This window comes from Idiotropiscis lumnitzeri, chromosome 14, assembly GCF_059441095.1.
Source record: "Idiotropiscis lumnitzeri isolate Australia: NSW breed Sydney's pygmy pipehorse chromosome 14, RoL_Ilum_1.0, whole genome shotgun sequence".
NCBI classification, from domain to species: domain Eukaryota; kingdom Metazoa; phylum Chordata; class Actinopteri; order Syngnathiformes; family Syngnathidae; genus Idiotropiscis; species Idiotropiscis lumnitzeri.
Window position 1 is genome coordinate 8,951,853 of NC_142404.1, and position 15,105 is coordinate 8,966,957.

The window sequence follows — 15,105 nt, forward strand, 5'->3', positions numbered from 1 at the left end:
TTTTGACTAATTGTCTGTCTCCATGTTTTGCTTCACAGTTTATGTTCACATATGCCTGTTGTTCGAAGGGTAACGAGAGTATAACATAGACCAGGCGTGGGAAAACTACGGCCCGGGGGCCACATGCGGCCCGGCGATCTTGAAAGAAATTAAATGAATAAACCTTGTAAATGTTTTATTTTCTAAATACTGTGGTTTTTCAAAGACATATATATTGTTGTAATGCTTTTGTTCACTTTCGTTTAAAATTAAATGTATTTTTTTTCTCCCATGAGGTGATGTACCAAAACACTTCTTCCATCTAATCCTGGTCTGGCCCCTCTGTCAAATTGTAGAACCCATTGTGGCCCTCCAATCAAAAAGTTTGCCCACCCCTGACTTAGACGTTATTTGTAAGCCAGAGGGTCATATGGAGTTTCACAAAGTATATTAGCATTCAGGTAGCGGAAGCTATGGCTCAGATATCTGCCCTTTTACGATAGAGTCCCAATCAAAGTTTGTACATCTTCACTTTTAACGGCACTAGAAAGGGTTCTCCAAATTTCTGTCAGTACCCAAGCGGTAACACAAAAAACACGGAGTACAAAATTGGGCACATCCTACTGTGTAAGATTTCATGTCTCTAACTCAAACTTAATTTCACTTGCCTATGAGAGCCATGGCAACCCCCCGCATGAAACAATCAACTAGACACCTTTGTTACATGTCAAGCACATAGAGCTGCATCCTTTGCTTTGGTGTAATTTTGCGCTTTATGTGAAAAACATGTTGAAATACAAAGTTGATGTTACAACTAGAACAGCTCGGCAGACAGGGAGTGTATTTTGACAAAAATAATTTTAAATCATCCCCCAGTCGCCATCCCTCCATCACCACCTCCTTCAGCGCCCTCTGCCAAGTATTAAAGATTCCCATGCCAAACCGCTTCCCTGGGATAGAATGAGGATTGCGGAGGTGGCAAGCTGAAACCCTTCCATAACATGTCAAACAACGCTGGAATCCGGGGGGGGCGGGGGGGGCACGAGAGGGAGAGTGAAAAAGGGTTAGCGGCAGATTTTCTACGGGGAGAAAGAAACTGTCACATCATCAGATTGGTTATTCTAAGCGGAGGGATGCGGCTATGTGGAGGCGGGGGAGGCGGGGAGGGGCGGTACGGAGAGAAGAGGCTCGGGCTGGTAAGATCTGGCAGCGGATGGCAGCGCATCCATGAAAATAATCAGCCCCCCCGGCAACGGAAGGGAAGGGTGGCAGTGATGGGATAGAGAGGCGGGATAGAGGTTAGGGATTGCAGGGGTAAGGAGAAGGCAATGGAACGGGTGAGGGAGGATATAAATGGGGTGGGGTGGGGGTGCTGCTACCATGGAGAGAAAGGAAATGTTTTGGGAAGCCAACCAAGAAAATCCTGCTTCTCAGATATGCAGCTGTGGAATTAAAATTGGTATAAAAAAACATGAGAACAAAAATGTACTTCACACTTCGCAAGCCTATTGAGAGTGTATAGGGGAGGGGGGTTATGGGCTAGAGCGAGGGATAAAGATAAAGATATCGTCGCTGGCCAATGAAAAGCATCACAATATTGCTGTGTGAAAAAAAAAAAGACACCCTCAAAATTCGGACGTACAACAAAACGCCGGCTATTTGCGAATCACTTATCACAAATTTACTTATTTGCGTCAGCTATTTGCCAAACAACTCACCAAATCTTGGTGCATTTTTGTGCTTTTTTTTTTGTATCACACGAAAGCCCGAGGAAATAGGAAAGTAGTAATTTATGGCAAGAAAGTATAGTGGACTGATACACTTGACTGAGAAACAAGATGTTGGTATGGAGTAGGGCTGAAAAAAAAAAATCTTAAAAAAAAATTGATGTCGCAATAATGACCAACGAAATATGCATATTCCAATGACATGCATTATTTTTTTTATGGGATTATATGGTTTTATCTGAATTTGACCAGACATATATTTGCTCTGCTGTGTTGCGAAACAACTCAAACTGCCAATCGGCAAAGGTCTTGATTTTTAGCCCCAATTGAATTTTTACGAAGTGCAAAGGCAAGTCCTTCGCTCGAGATCAAATCATTTGTGAGTCGTTCATTTTTTGGGGAGATAATATTGTAAGATGAGTTTGAAATTATTTTTTAAACTCAACTATTTGATATAGACAAAAGTCATAAAAGTGGGCATCAATTGTTTGAGCTTTCACTATTCATGACACCTCCACTTTTTTTAAATACACAACAAAAATCGAATTTTTCCAAGAGAGAACCCTCACAATTAAAAAATTAATTAACTTAAGATCTGAAATGATCTGCCCTTCAGTTAAAACCCAGAAAACTAACAGAATTGTTTGCTTTCACACAGCAATGTGGCATCTCTAATCTCGTTGCACACTGAGTACAATGACAATAAAGGGCTTTCTGATCTCACAAAATGAAATTAAATTATCATCTGGCCAGATAGAGCCAACTGTTTTCAACACAACAGGACAGAAAAAGGAAGTGTCAAGTTTTAGCTGTGTTGGACGCGATGCAAAATTTCACCTAGCACTACTATTACCGCCAAAAGTAAAAATTGCCAAGTCAACCTCATGCCCTCATTTAACGGCTGTGCCATTTATAAAGAACAGCGGCGACACAGGAAATAACACGGGTAAAAAGACCGTTTTTACAGGCAGCCTGAAAGAGGGTCAGTGTGTGTGTAAATTGCACTCGGCTTTGACTCTCGTCCCACATGGTTTGACCTTACTGTCACTGGCAACCTTTTCAGTTGCTGTTATTGCAATCATTGTCCATTCTGCCACGTTCGTCATTATAGCGACATGCCTTCGCTCTGTAGACACTTTTACAAACAATCGCTTTCATCGAAACGTCCCACCTCGGTCCTGGTATTGTGAAACTCTTACACAGGGGCACTGCAGCGGCCGTAAAAGTACCCCCGAACGTACGAAGGTTGGCAGAATGACTTTTTCGCAGCATTCCGGGTTGGTGGCGTATATATTTTGTTTGGAGAGTCAGGCATTTTGCATTCTCTTGGTGTGTATGTATTCTTCCATTTCTGTTCAAGCCCCACCTTTCAGCACGGTCGACTGTATCGTCACTGGCTGGTAGGTGGAAAATGTATCAAATGATGTTCTCCACCTCTTTCATGTGAGCGACGCAGGCAAGAAAGAATGCAAGCTTCTGCAGGTAATGTGCAAGGGACTCCTCACTATCACGCCACATGTATGGTACTCCACTCTGCTGCGTCGGAAAAGTTCCAGGACTGGCATTGCAACACATTTACAGAGCTGAATATATTCTTAATCCTCTGATTTGCACTTTTATTTAAGTCTTGCCTTTTTGTGCAGTCTGAATATCCCATCATTAAGTCAGTGTTCTCCGCATTATTGACTCACACATACTACCTGTGATGACAAGAAAAAGGTTTTTACAGGCAGTGATGCAAGGAAATGCTGGCTTTTACATGGCAAAAGGGGCTTTCGTCTTTGCGATAGTAGGTGGGGGTGGGATTTTAGGTCTGGGGTGGGGCTTAGGATGTCAGTTTTTAGTGCCTGCAGGGGTCTCCTCAGAGAAGACCCTCTAAGAACAAGAAACGAAAACTATTTCTACACTTAGTTCTTACCCCCTAAACCAAAGCCCCTCCCCCTACGAGAGCGCATCACAATTGAACAGCGACACACTCTGAATCACGGATCAAACGAGCGTGATTGTCGCTCAAATTCAATAATAAACTGCACGCTGCACTTGAGGCCAGGATTAGGACTTTCTGCCTCATTACAGCGCAACGGATGATCGTGATGCAAAACAACCATACAAACACGTTGCTAAATGACAAACCAATTAATGCTAAACAGCAACAAGGACCCCGAGATGTACTGCGAGTGCGATGAGGGGGGAGTTTTTCTGTTGTTGACCAATGAAGAATCATGTTATCAAATAGATGATACTGAATATAAGAAGGCCATCGACATAATTAGGAGGTTAATAAGTTTTTCCTTAATGCGCAGCATACAAAGTTGATCTTAATGCAAATCTCCGCGTAATGCAGGCCCATTCATGTGGCCAGCCTTTGCTCCGCCGGTTCAATTATCAGCCGCTCTTCAGGAGAGATATTCAATTAAAAAAAAAAAGCTCCTCCTTTAGTTTTATCAGATTTTTTTAAGAGATCGTACTGAAGTGGGCCTAATATTTCAAAACCTTTTCTGATTAAAATGGAGGAATTACACGGACTTGTATAGCTCAAGCTCACCTTTAATATAACACTCGGCCGAAAGTGCAAAATGTAATGGAAATCTTTTCAGCCTTCTGATTCACTAAAATAGCATGTGACATGCTACAAATGTATGCATGGAGAGGCAAAAAAAAACAATGTGAGGAAATTGGTAAAATATTTATTCTCTGAAAATTTTTTGTATTTTCACCGAGTACCAAAACTCACAGAATTTATAGCTAGCGTACATACTTTTCATTATATATAAATGCGTGAATTGTATCTCTCACTCCAGTAAATTGCGGCAAAGAAACACAGTAAATTCCCTAGACTGCATTTTACTCTAAAATGACGATAGTTAGTCCAAGTAAACAGAGAAAAATTTGATTCTCAGTCAATTTTGTGTTCTTTTAGGTAATGTTCGGTAAATGAGGAAACAGTGTGAAGCGCATTGAGTACCAAATCTAGAAAAGCGCCGCACACGAGACAGCCCATTTTCCATTTCACCAACCATGAAGACCATATCAGAAATATAGCCATATTCCGCTTATTTTTTTTTTTAAACATGAGTTGAATCCGAAATATTGGCTTCCTCAGATGGACTTCAATCCCTATGTTGGCGACAAAATGCAAATTTATATGAAAAACTGAACGTGCCCAAGTCCATCACTGACCCATGCCAATGCATTTATTAAGTGATACTCAAAGTAAATTATAAGTAAAAACATTTTTTGAATATTACTAAATTTAATGAAAAACTGCAGTAACGCAGTGTGCCTTCTTTTGCCATATGACGATTTATTCTTCATGCCGTACACCGGGACCATCTTAAATCAGGGACCATCTGAAATGACCTTGTCTTCACATAATGCAGACGACACCAATACAACTCAGACAATCTTTTGAATCACCTCAATGCTCACAACCACTCCCTAAAATGTTGCAGTTAAATTAATATTAGCATGTTGTCATTTTAAGTCCATTTGATCAGGTCCAGTATGCATTCAAATTCATTTTGTTTGCTTCTGTTGACAAATTTTTTATCTGAAGATGCATAAGCATTGAAAATATTTGAGCTTTTATATCTTCGGATGCTTTCGGTGCATGTTTCTGTGATTATAACATGAAATTTTCAGAACGCATCCTTCACTCGTGCTTAGGGCAGATCCTCCGACGTTAAGGAGACCGGGACGTGACATTCATTTCTAAGGTTTAGTAAATTGAGATAGCAAAAAAAAAAAAAAAATGATGGAAGAAGAGTTCATTTTTCTAGAGGGAGTAAAGTGATGCACTGGGAATGGAAGGCCAATCAAAGTAAATGTGAAAGACCAAACAATAGATCCACTTTATTCAGTATAAGCAGCGTTTTTGTTAAATTCTCCGATGAATTTATTGGCTTTCCATTCACTTCTCTGACATTCTTTCTGTCTGACCGTACGGGGTCCTCTCCTGAGATGCCGAGCCTGGGGGGGGGCTCCAGAGAGGACTATCAGGATTAGGATAATTAATATCGTCTCATTTCATTTCGCCGCCATCCTCTCTGTGGCCCGCTGAGCACACAAGGACGGGATGCCTCCGATGTTGTGGCAATGGTATCCGGTTGCCTGTCAATCTAGGCCACACACACACATATACACCTCTCAGCAGCTGAATTGCAGTTTGAGAGACGACAGGGGAGCAGCAGCAGTGGGCGGGGGGTTTGGTGGAGGTGGGGTACCGGGCCCGGGGGACGCCATACAATGGAGCGCGCGGCTGACCAGCGTTCAGGTGAAATTGAATTGGAAATCTTCCACGGCTGGTTAGCATAACAAAGGGCCTCGTGGCTTTAGACAAAGGCTGCTTCTCTAATGCACAAAATCAATCTCTCTATGGGCTCGGCGCATTGTTCCCGCCCGCCATACAGGTGTTCCTTCAATGGTCCTTAATCAAAAGTGTCAAAACAAAGTTAAGAGTTATCTCCGCGCCTCCGCAGCTGCTTCTGGAAGATCCAGAGACAGCCGAAGCTTGCTACATAGCACAGCAAGCGACCGGACAAATGGGCGCGAGCTTGCGGTGTTTGCCGAACGTGTTCATTTTATCCCGTGCCACAGTCAGCAGATGCCTCCCATGAAAAATGGCGACTCTCACTTCTGTCACTCCCACATTTGAGAAACACGACAAGTCACAAACGAGGGTGGCTGTCCAACAAAAACGTTGGTTATAACAAAATGACATTCACGTGTTCTCTTGCAGTCATGCGGAGAAACTATGCAAATGTTTCATAACGTAACATTTATATCAAGTATCTCCTTTAACCTCCAGAGTTGTCCTCCAAAACTGTTACAGAAACAACACAGAAATAAGCATGCATGCTATCGTTAGCTTAGCATATTGCTCCACCTTAGCTCAGAACTAAACTCAACTATTTAGTTTTTCATGCCCTGACTCCTGTTGAACATTATGTGAGCTGACGCCTATTTGACATTCACTTTCCACAAATTTACCTCGAGCGGTGCCTTGAGATACGAGTGACTTACAAATTTTTCAATATACGAACAATATGCCTCACCCACGATTTAAATGCAAATTTGGTGACATAAAGTAGTCGACGCTCAGTGTAAAAACAGGTGCATCTTCATTTTCATGACAGGGCAATGGTCTTGTTCAGCGTGTTTGTGAATTTAGTAGACGCAATAGAGCAATTTGTTGTTGAAATGTTGAAGTTATTTAGTTTTTAAATATATGGCCAACTAATCATTTATCTGAACATTTTTTTGCCAAAGATCGGAATCAGCCTACAAAAAATCCAGATAGCTCAGGCCCTATAAATAATAACCCTCAATTCCTGGAAATGACCTGATAAATTCCCATAATTCCCATGGAATGGAATATTTCCCAAATTCCCGATTTTAAATTCCTATGGAAATGTATCTGAAATTCTCCTCCCGTTTTCAAACCTAGACCCTTATCATTTGTCTCTAACAAGGAGTGACAGTCTGGACATGGGAGCTCTCTCTCTTTTCGCCTGTCATGTCTCATCTCTTACGTCAGTGTGCGTGGTGAACAGCGTGATAGGTAATATTGGGTAGCAGTAGCCATTCTCCTTGAAGGTTGTTTAACAATGGGAATGCACCAAATCCGTCTGCCAACGTGACCAATTCGCATAAAGCCAGAGTCCTTGACTTGCTCGGGATCGAGACAACGGCAGATAAATAAATAAGAACATGAATGCATACGGAATTCAGGCCGTGGTCCCTTCACTTGGCTTCCTGATACAGTTGTGACACACTGCTAATCACAAAGCAAAAAATAGACTAATCCAGTCTCCAGCATCACATTCGCGTATTACATTAAGTGGCATGTCTTTGTTCTACCTGTATATACGCGCCGGATTTTTTTGATAAGGTTGAGTAGACGCTGGCACTCTGTCTGGGATTTAACATGTAAATAATATAATAACACACATCATCTGTAGACTAATCCCACTTCATAATAAGGAGCGCGATTGGCTTAACATCTCTACCAGACGACGATCCATCAGAATTTATTTGGCGTCAGACATTTTGTAATATTTAAACCAATGATGTGTGTGCGTATATATATATATATATATATATATATATATATATATATAGCACAAACAGCTTGAAGATCTATTTTATTTAACAACATTTTACGTTATTTTTTATAATTTACAATTAAGATTTAGGTATAACAATAGGGGTCAAGTCCAACATCTGATTACAAAAATGAAAGGTCCTCACTAATGGGAGAAGGGTCCGACTGCAGCCGGGGCGTTACTGTTAAGACACACGAACGCCCACTGGGGCGTTCCTGACAGTGTTTAGTCGACCAATGAGAAGGATCCAGTTAGAACCGGGGTGTTCCCAATACGACGGTGTCACGCAGTGGGCCTTGGTGATATGATCAACCTATTTTATGGCGTTAGATTTATGCCACAACTACGTAAGCATAATGTCAAAAACCGCATACGAAAACATGTTTTGTGCGTACAAAAATTGGAATAGAATGGAGTGGCATTGTTGCAAAACAACTACCATGGCGACATCTAATGAATGAAAAATCCTACTCTAATTAGACCTTAACAGACTAAAGTCGTTATTATTATTGCTCTACTCTGCCCAAAGACGGCCACGGTGGTAAAACTAAAGCTCGGAAAAATGTCTGAGAAACAAGCTCTTTTACTCGCTACATTGTCCTCCAAAGAAAAGTGAAGTCCTTCAAAAAGTGAAAAAAAAATGATGAAACTAAATAAAATACCACTCAACTTCATCAATGTTCGTGTTGAAAGAGGTAAAAGTGAGACGAGCAGAGCATACTTATGTTGTCCCTGACCCCGAAAGCATTCGTCGTTCAATTCGGGCCAGCAGTGAACTCCCTCCCCTTCATTCAGACACTTAAATATGATTTTTCTTTTATTCTGCATCAATAAAGATTGAACTACACACTACTTGGAAATGACAAAGACAAACAAAAAAAAAACATAACTTTTAAGCAAAAACTGTGTCAAACTAACCACACAACCAAGTTAGTCACACATTCACAGCGGTTCTTGTTTCAGGCTACATTCTGGCGTGCGATTGAATTGGTCCTCTATTTTTAAGATTACCTACGTTCAAGCTGGGTCATTTCATTTCAAAATGACTAAATTTAATCTAATTCACTCACGTGGTGATTACACTGGTTAGGTATGGCGTAAGATTTTGGTCATTTTTATCTGCCGTTGTGCCAAAAACAAAATCACTTTTTCCATTCAAGTGGCAGAAGATAAAACAGTTTTTTTTTAATCGAAGTATTTTGTTTAACAATGTTCAAAGTGCGCTGTACTGCTGTAACGTTTTAATTTCCCCTTTGGGGATAAATAACGGGGTATCATCTTGTCTTAATATATGCTGAATATCCAACATAAACTGTCAATGTAATATTAACACTAACACAACTATAAAGAGAATACGATTTGACATGTGAAAAAGGCGTTTGACAAACAAGAGCAGTTATCATTTGTGTGGTATTTCTACTAATTACAATGCAAAATATGGTTTTATACTCAAAGGTGTGAAATTTCACACAACTTGCTTATTGCTTCTGCCGCTTCATGACCATTTTATATGCTTGTTTTTTTTTTTTATCTCAAATCCATAACATAAATATAACAAATAACAAATAAAACAAAGACAACTAATCAATAAGTAAATAACATAAAAACAGTAAATACAATAAAAAATGTCGAGTCTCATGCTAAAATCACAAGGTTGTGCTATCAACTGCAACTCTTAGCCAAATGCAAGTAAACTAAAAATGTTGTATTTTGTATGGGGGGGGGGGGGGGGAGCTATTAAAAATTGTATTAACAGTAATTATATACAATTGTAATTACATGCGTACAAACATGATTAAATAATAAAAAAATTCAGCTTTTCCTGTCAACATCTCATTAAAGCATATTGTGTTTTGCACTAAATCCTTCTAAATTCTCGGCGGAACAAGGTTGCTGACGATTTATACTCGCTATTAGCGTGATAAATGATGAATGAAATTGACAATTAATAAAGTGTCATATGTGTGCCAACATCATAATCATTATTGAATGACATCAGAGTGTTTCGATGAACACCAACAACTGAACTATGCGGCGACCATGTTGGTTTAAGGACCCAAAGGGGCTCGTGTGATTATTTTGATTGTTTGATAGATCATTTTTCAAAAGATGTTTACGTAAATAATGAATGAATATGAATCCCCAGGCTGTCCAGTGTCGCGCGGAGCCGTCCAAGCAGGCCCGGTTGTCTTTAAACGCTTGGGCCCTCGGGAGGACTCATGCAGACAAGTTGATTAAAAATCACTTAGTGGAGAACACAAACAAAGCTGTCAGCCACTGGCTTGCCCTTGGGATTGGAAAAGGGGTGCGGCAGTGGAGGGGGGGGTGCGTATGAGTCAAGGGAGAGAAGAGAAAATTTAATGTAAGGTTTCGTTTTATTGTTATGATAGTCTAATCATATTTACAGCTGTTTATAATTATTTGGTTCCCTTATATTTAGTGTTTTTTTTCAAATTATTAGAAGCAGCTCACACTATGTCGCCGCAGAAAATGAAAACTTGTGATTGTTCAAATATGTTATTTCATTTCCAAAATGGTTCTTATTGGATGTGTCGTGGACGGCATCAATCTTTCAACAAATGCCTCCCGATGGAAAAACAGCCTTGGTGGTGACCAATAAATTTTGAATTGCGTGGAAAAAAAATACTTTTCTGATGGGAATATCTGAAGTGTTGAATAGCCTTGAAGGTGTTCATTGTCGAGAGGCTCTCAAACTGAGATTTTGCTCATGAGGAAAATTTGGACCAAAAGAGAGAATGATAAATTGTGCCATTGAGCATCACACATCTAGGTTGTGTTCAAATTCACTTTTTTCACACAAAAAAAAGAAAAGGAAAAAAAAACGGGGAGTTATAATTGTAGTTATCTCATGTCATAGATGTTAGATGTACTCCCTAAACAGACAAAAATGCTTTCTTAAATATGGACAAAATACATGCATATTGTACGTGCAAAAATAAATAAATATACATACACGTTTTTCATTTTTTTTTAATATTACATTTTTAATGCATTTACTGTAAAAGATCCACTATCCTACCCCGATAAACAGTTTGAAGCAAAGAAATTTTTTTCAAATTTTCAATATTTATTCATATTTCTGTTTTTTTTTTTGTCCTGGATTTCTTCCCCCATACCCAAAATGTCGTATTTAGCCACAAAAATATAGTTCAAAATACTGCATGCCGACTTATCAACTCAAGTGGTAAACACATCTGCTTCACTGTTCTGCGGTTCGGGGTTCGAGTTTTTGTACAAAATCCTTGTCAATTCTCAGTAGAACAGAATCCCCTTAGCGTTTGGCTCTCCAGCAGCAAGTGCCAACAAATGACAACCGTTGCTGTTTTGTAACAACTTTTGATGGCCAAAATTGACACCCAAACGTGGATACACAAACACACACAGCTGCCAGTGACAAGAGTTGGGCGGCATGGCCCCAACGGTCTCCCGGCCTTCATCAACAGATGGCAGTTCTCGCTGGATTCACATGCACACACTCAAGGACACCGACGCAGCTCAATACGCGCACACGCGCGCACACACATGACACTTAGTGTACATTATATGTGAGCCTCTGGGCCAGAAAAGAGTATACATAAGAGGTTAAGAGACATAAACTTGAGGTACACCTCTCAGCCAATCAGAGCGGCTTAAAGCGAGCCGCACGCACAGGCTTGACATCAGTGACATGACATTGATGACAGAGTTGGCATTCATCTAGGGAACATGTTCACCATACGACACTTTCTATGGAATATTGACTGGACAAGGTGAATGCTCGCTGGAAGCAGGAGCCACCAATGTTAGTCACACCACAAAGCTGCAACATATTTATTTATCGGATGATATTTATTATTTTGTTCCAGAAGCAATTTGCTCGACCTGTTCTCATAACAAACGATTGACTAAAACGGTAAGTAATCTAATAAGGTTTTTGTATTATACTTTATGTAAGACCAGTTTAAGGTAGAATTTATTTAACTTTACTGTTAAAGTCCACTTTGAGAATAGCAAGTTTGTTTTATATGTATTTAGCTATATTTTCTTATTTAATTTTCATTAGTGTGATAAATATCACAAATGATTTTAATATAATCAACATTAAATCCAACTGAAAATGGAAGACAAATTAATAAATGTCTGGATTCTGTCTGGGACGTCAGCCACGAGGAGAGGCCTATAAGGTTAAAAATAAATTCATATTGTATGAAATATTTATAATTTTTCAGTAATGCATTTACAGTAGTAACCTGAGTTCTTACTTTGACAATAAATCTCAAAATTACAATACAGTAGTTTTTAGTTGTTTTTGCTTGAAATGAATTTAAATAAGCTTCTAGGCAGGGAAAATAATTTGCTGCTATACACAATGCGAATTTAGGAAATAAAAACTGTTGATGCTATAAAAAGAAGAAATCCACTTGTTTATTTGCAGAGATGGGCACTTGACCCTTTTTTGCCCGTCAGTCCCCCCCGCCCTCCAGCCGCAATCTCTGTACCGTTCCGGCCTCGACCCTCCGGCCTTATTCATAAGAATTGTCTGCCCCGACCCCGTTCTTACTCCTTTACATAAGTAAAATAACTATACGAATCGTTGAATTATTTAAATTTCTTAATGTAAAGCAGAAGTCACCAACCATTGTGAATGTCGTTACTATTGAACAACGCAAAACGTAACAGGTTTGATACACACTATGCGGCAGTTCTTTTATTTGATAATTAATCAGTACAATGTCAAAATAATTGGGAAAAAAATCAATATGCAACACTTGATTCAATTAATCTCTACCAGCGTTCACATTTTTCAAATGATCATTTCGCCAACATAAGGAAATCACAATGTCCCATCACTGTGAGATATATCAAGAACATGGAGGGTACCCGGTGCCCACAGTTCCCCCCTGTTGCGAAGACTGTTTCGAATAGTCCTGTTATTTTCTTGGGTATTTCCAGGTTAAGAGGATATTTTTCTATACATTTTTGGCCCAAGACTGGATTTCACTGTTGTTTTTTGACTACAAACATTTCACATTTTACTTATTCGTGTTTTCCAAATTAAATCAAAACATACTTTTGGTGTTTTGGAATATCTTTCTATGCATTCTTTGTTAAATTTCAAATCGCCTAGCTGGAGAAACGCTTGATTTGTGATGTTTTGCTCAGTCTTTCAATATTTGTATTATACTGCATATAATGCAAAAAAAAAAAAAAAAAATCATACACAATGTGTGATTTATTTGACTTCTTTCACATCCATTTGTCAAGCCCTCCTTGCTGACACCACCAACGGACACAATTCTTTATGCTGTTGAATGCACAGTTACTGACACACACGCGTGTCCGTCTTCAGGTGCGTCGCATTGTTCCCACGAGTGAAGGTAAAGCAAGAGAAATGGCTTTTAATGGATTTGTATTATATAGCGCACACTAAGGACAAGGCCACGTGGGATTATCCAACACAAACAAACCTGATTGGCACGAAGAAGCAAGGTGAGACGTGTCCCCGATGATGGCAGCGGAGAAATCGATTTGGAAAGACAGTACGATTCATAAACAGTGTGATAATGGGTCGAGGAAGAGCAGAAACAATGAATATGGAAGGCTACTAGGACAAAGTCACCCCCTCAGTACCTCCCTAAAGGGGCCTTTACGGGTCAACTGGGTGTCCGGTACATTGTGACAAGTGAAGAAAAGATGGACACAACCTTGTTTGGTGTCTCCATGCATTATACATACGTGCCCTCTCACACACACGCGCACGCACCCACACAGGTTACACTCCGTCAGCCTCTCACGTTAACCCCCCGATCACCTCCCGCCACATTGTTGTGAGCCTCCATCCGATTTTCCTGACCTGTATGTGACAGAGGTGAGCACATCATTGTGCGACACCCAAACACACAGAATTGGATCAGCTCCTCCGACTGACCTCCAACGAAGCGACGTTTCGTCGACCACATACGATGGGAGGGGGGTGGGCAGATTTTGACCCCCGCTTGGCCCTCGAGCTCCACGCATCCGCTTCTGTGGCTGCCGGGCAACACGACAAGCAATCCGAGGCCCTGTCAGAGCGGTGATTGACACGTTCACGCCCACACCGCAGCAGGCCTGACAAATTATCCCGAAAAGTCAGACAGATCACAGTCTAGTCATCTTCCATATGGTTGACACAGGGGGCGGGACTTGCACAGCACTTGCAATATTTTTCAAATGAATCGCAATATAGCAATTCTGTAGTCTGTGCTAGAAAATATCTGCAACTGAAGAATGGAAAAGTTGTAGCTAAGTATTTTACTTGCTCGTTAGATATGTAAATCAATAAGAACTGAAATAATGAACAGTGAGTCCAGGGCTCCAGACTCGTTTTTTTTTTTTTTAACCAGGAACACGGTGGGCACCCAACCCGAAACTTTAGGGGAGGACAGCTCTATCACTATATCACTGCTCCTACTGAGAAACATGGAGGCTCTGTTGTATTCTGGGGTTGCATTGCTACACCTGGCACAAGGTCTCTCGAATCTATGCAGAGTACAATGAATTGCAAACTATCAAGGTATTCAAGAGGGAAATGTGCTGCCCTGAGTCAGAAAATTTGGTCTCAGTCGCAGGTCATGGGTCATGCAACCGGATGACCCAAAACACACATATACATCTGAGACCTGATCCTATTGAACATCTGTGGAAGAAAATGAACCATACAGTGTGGCGAAAGCAGACAACTCATGAAGAATGTGCCAAAATACCTGCTGAGAGGTGCAGAAGCCTCATTGAATGTTACGAGCAAGCATGCAAGCTACACTTCTTGCGGAGAACATGTAAATGAGCAATGAGCCATTTTTTTTTTCAGTTTATGGTACATCTTCAAATGTTTTCACTCATCTTTCGTCAAAGGAAAAATTACACCCCTTCATAGGCAATCTTTATTTTTGTGTGCTTTTGATCAGGCATCATCGGCTGATAAATTAAACAAATTGCTGAAAAATGCCGTATTTCCCAATATTAATTGAAAATACTACTGAAATCGCACAAAGGAGTATTATGTTCCCAATGAAAAGAAAAAAATGAATGTTGAGGGGAAAAAAGTAATGACTAATGTATTAAGTTAAAAACTACAGACAACTTAATTTTTCATGTGTCTGAGCAGACACACAAGCTCCCTGAGCAACATCAGATGTGCACGCTGTGGCCACACACCAGTATCACGCCTGCAAAGGAATTACATGTAGTGGAAACCCTGCCCATAAATTATCTAATAGTAACAGCATTTAATGATTAATATATGTCACTAGAATATG

At 40.2% G+C, this 15,105-nt stretch overlaps 1 long non-coding RNA gene across 2 annotated transcripts in view; it reads right to left on the reverse strand.

The window, feature by feature from the left end:
* LOC148323328 (uncharacterized) overlaps nucleotides 1–15,105 on the reverse strand; it is a 104,070-nt gene that overhangs the window by 73,426 nt on the left and 15,539 nt on the right. The window lies entirely within an intron of this gene.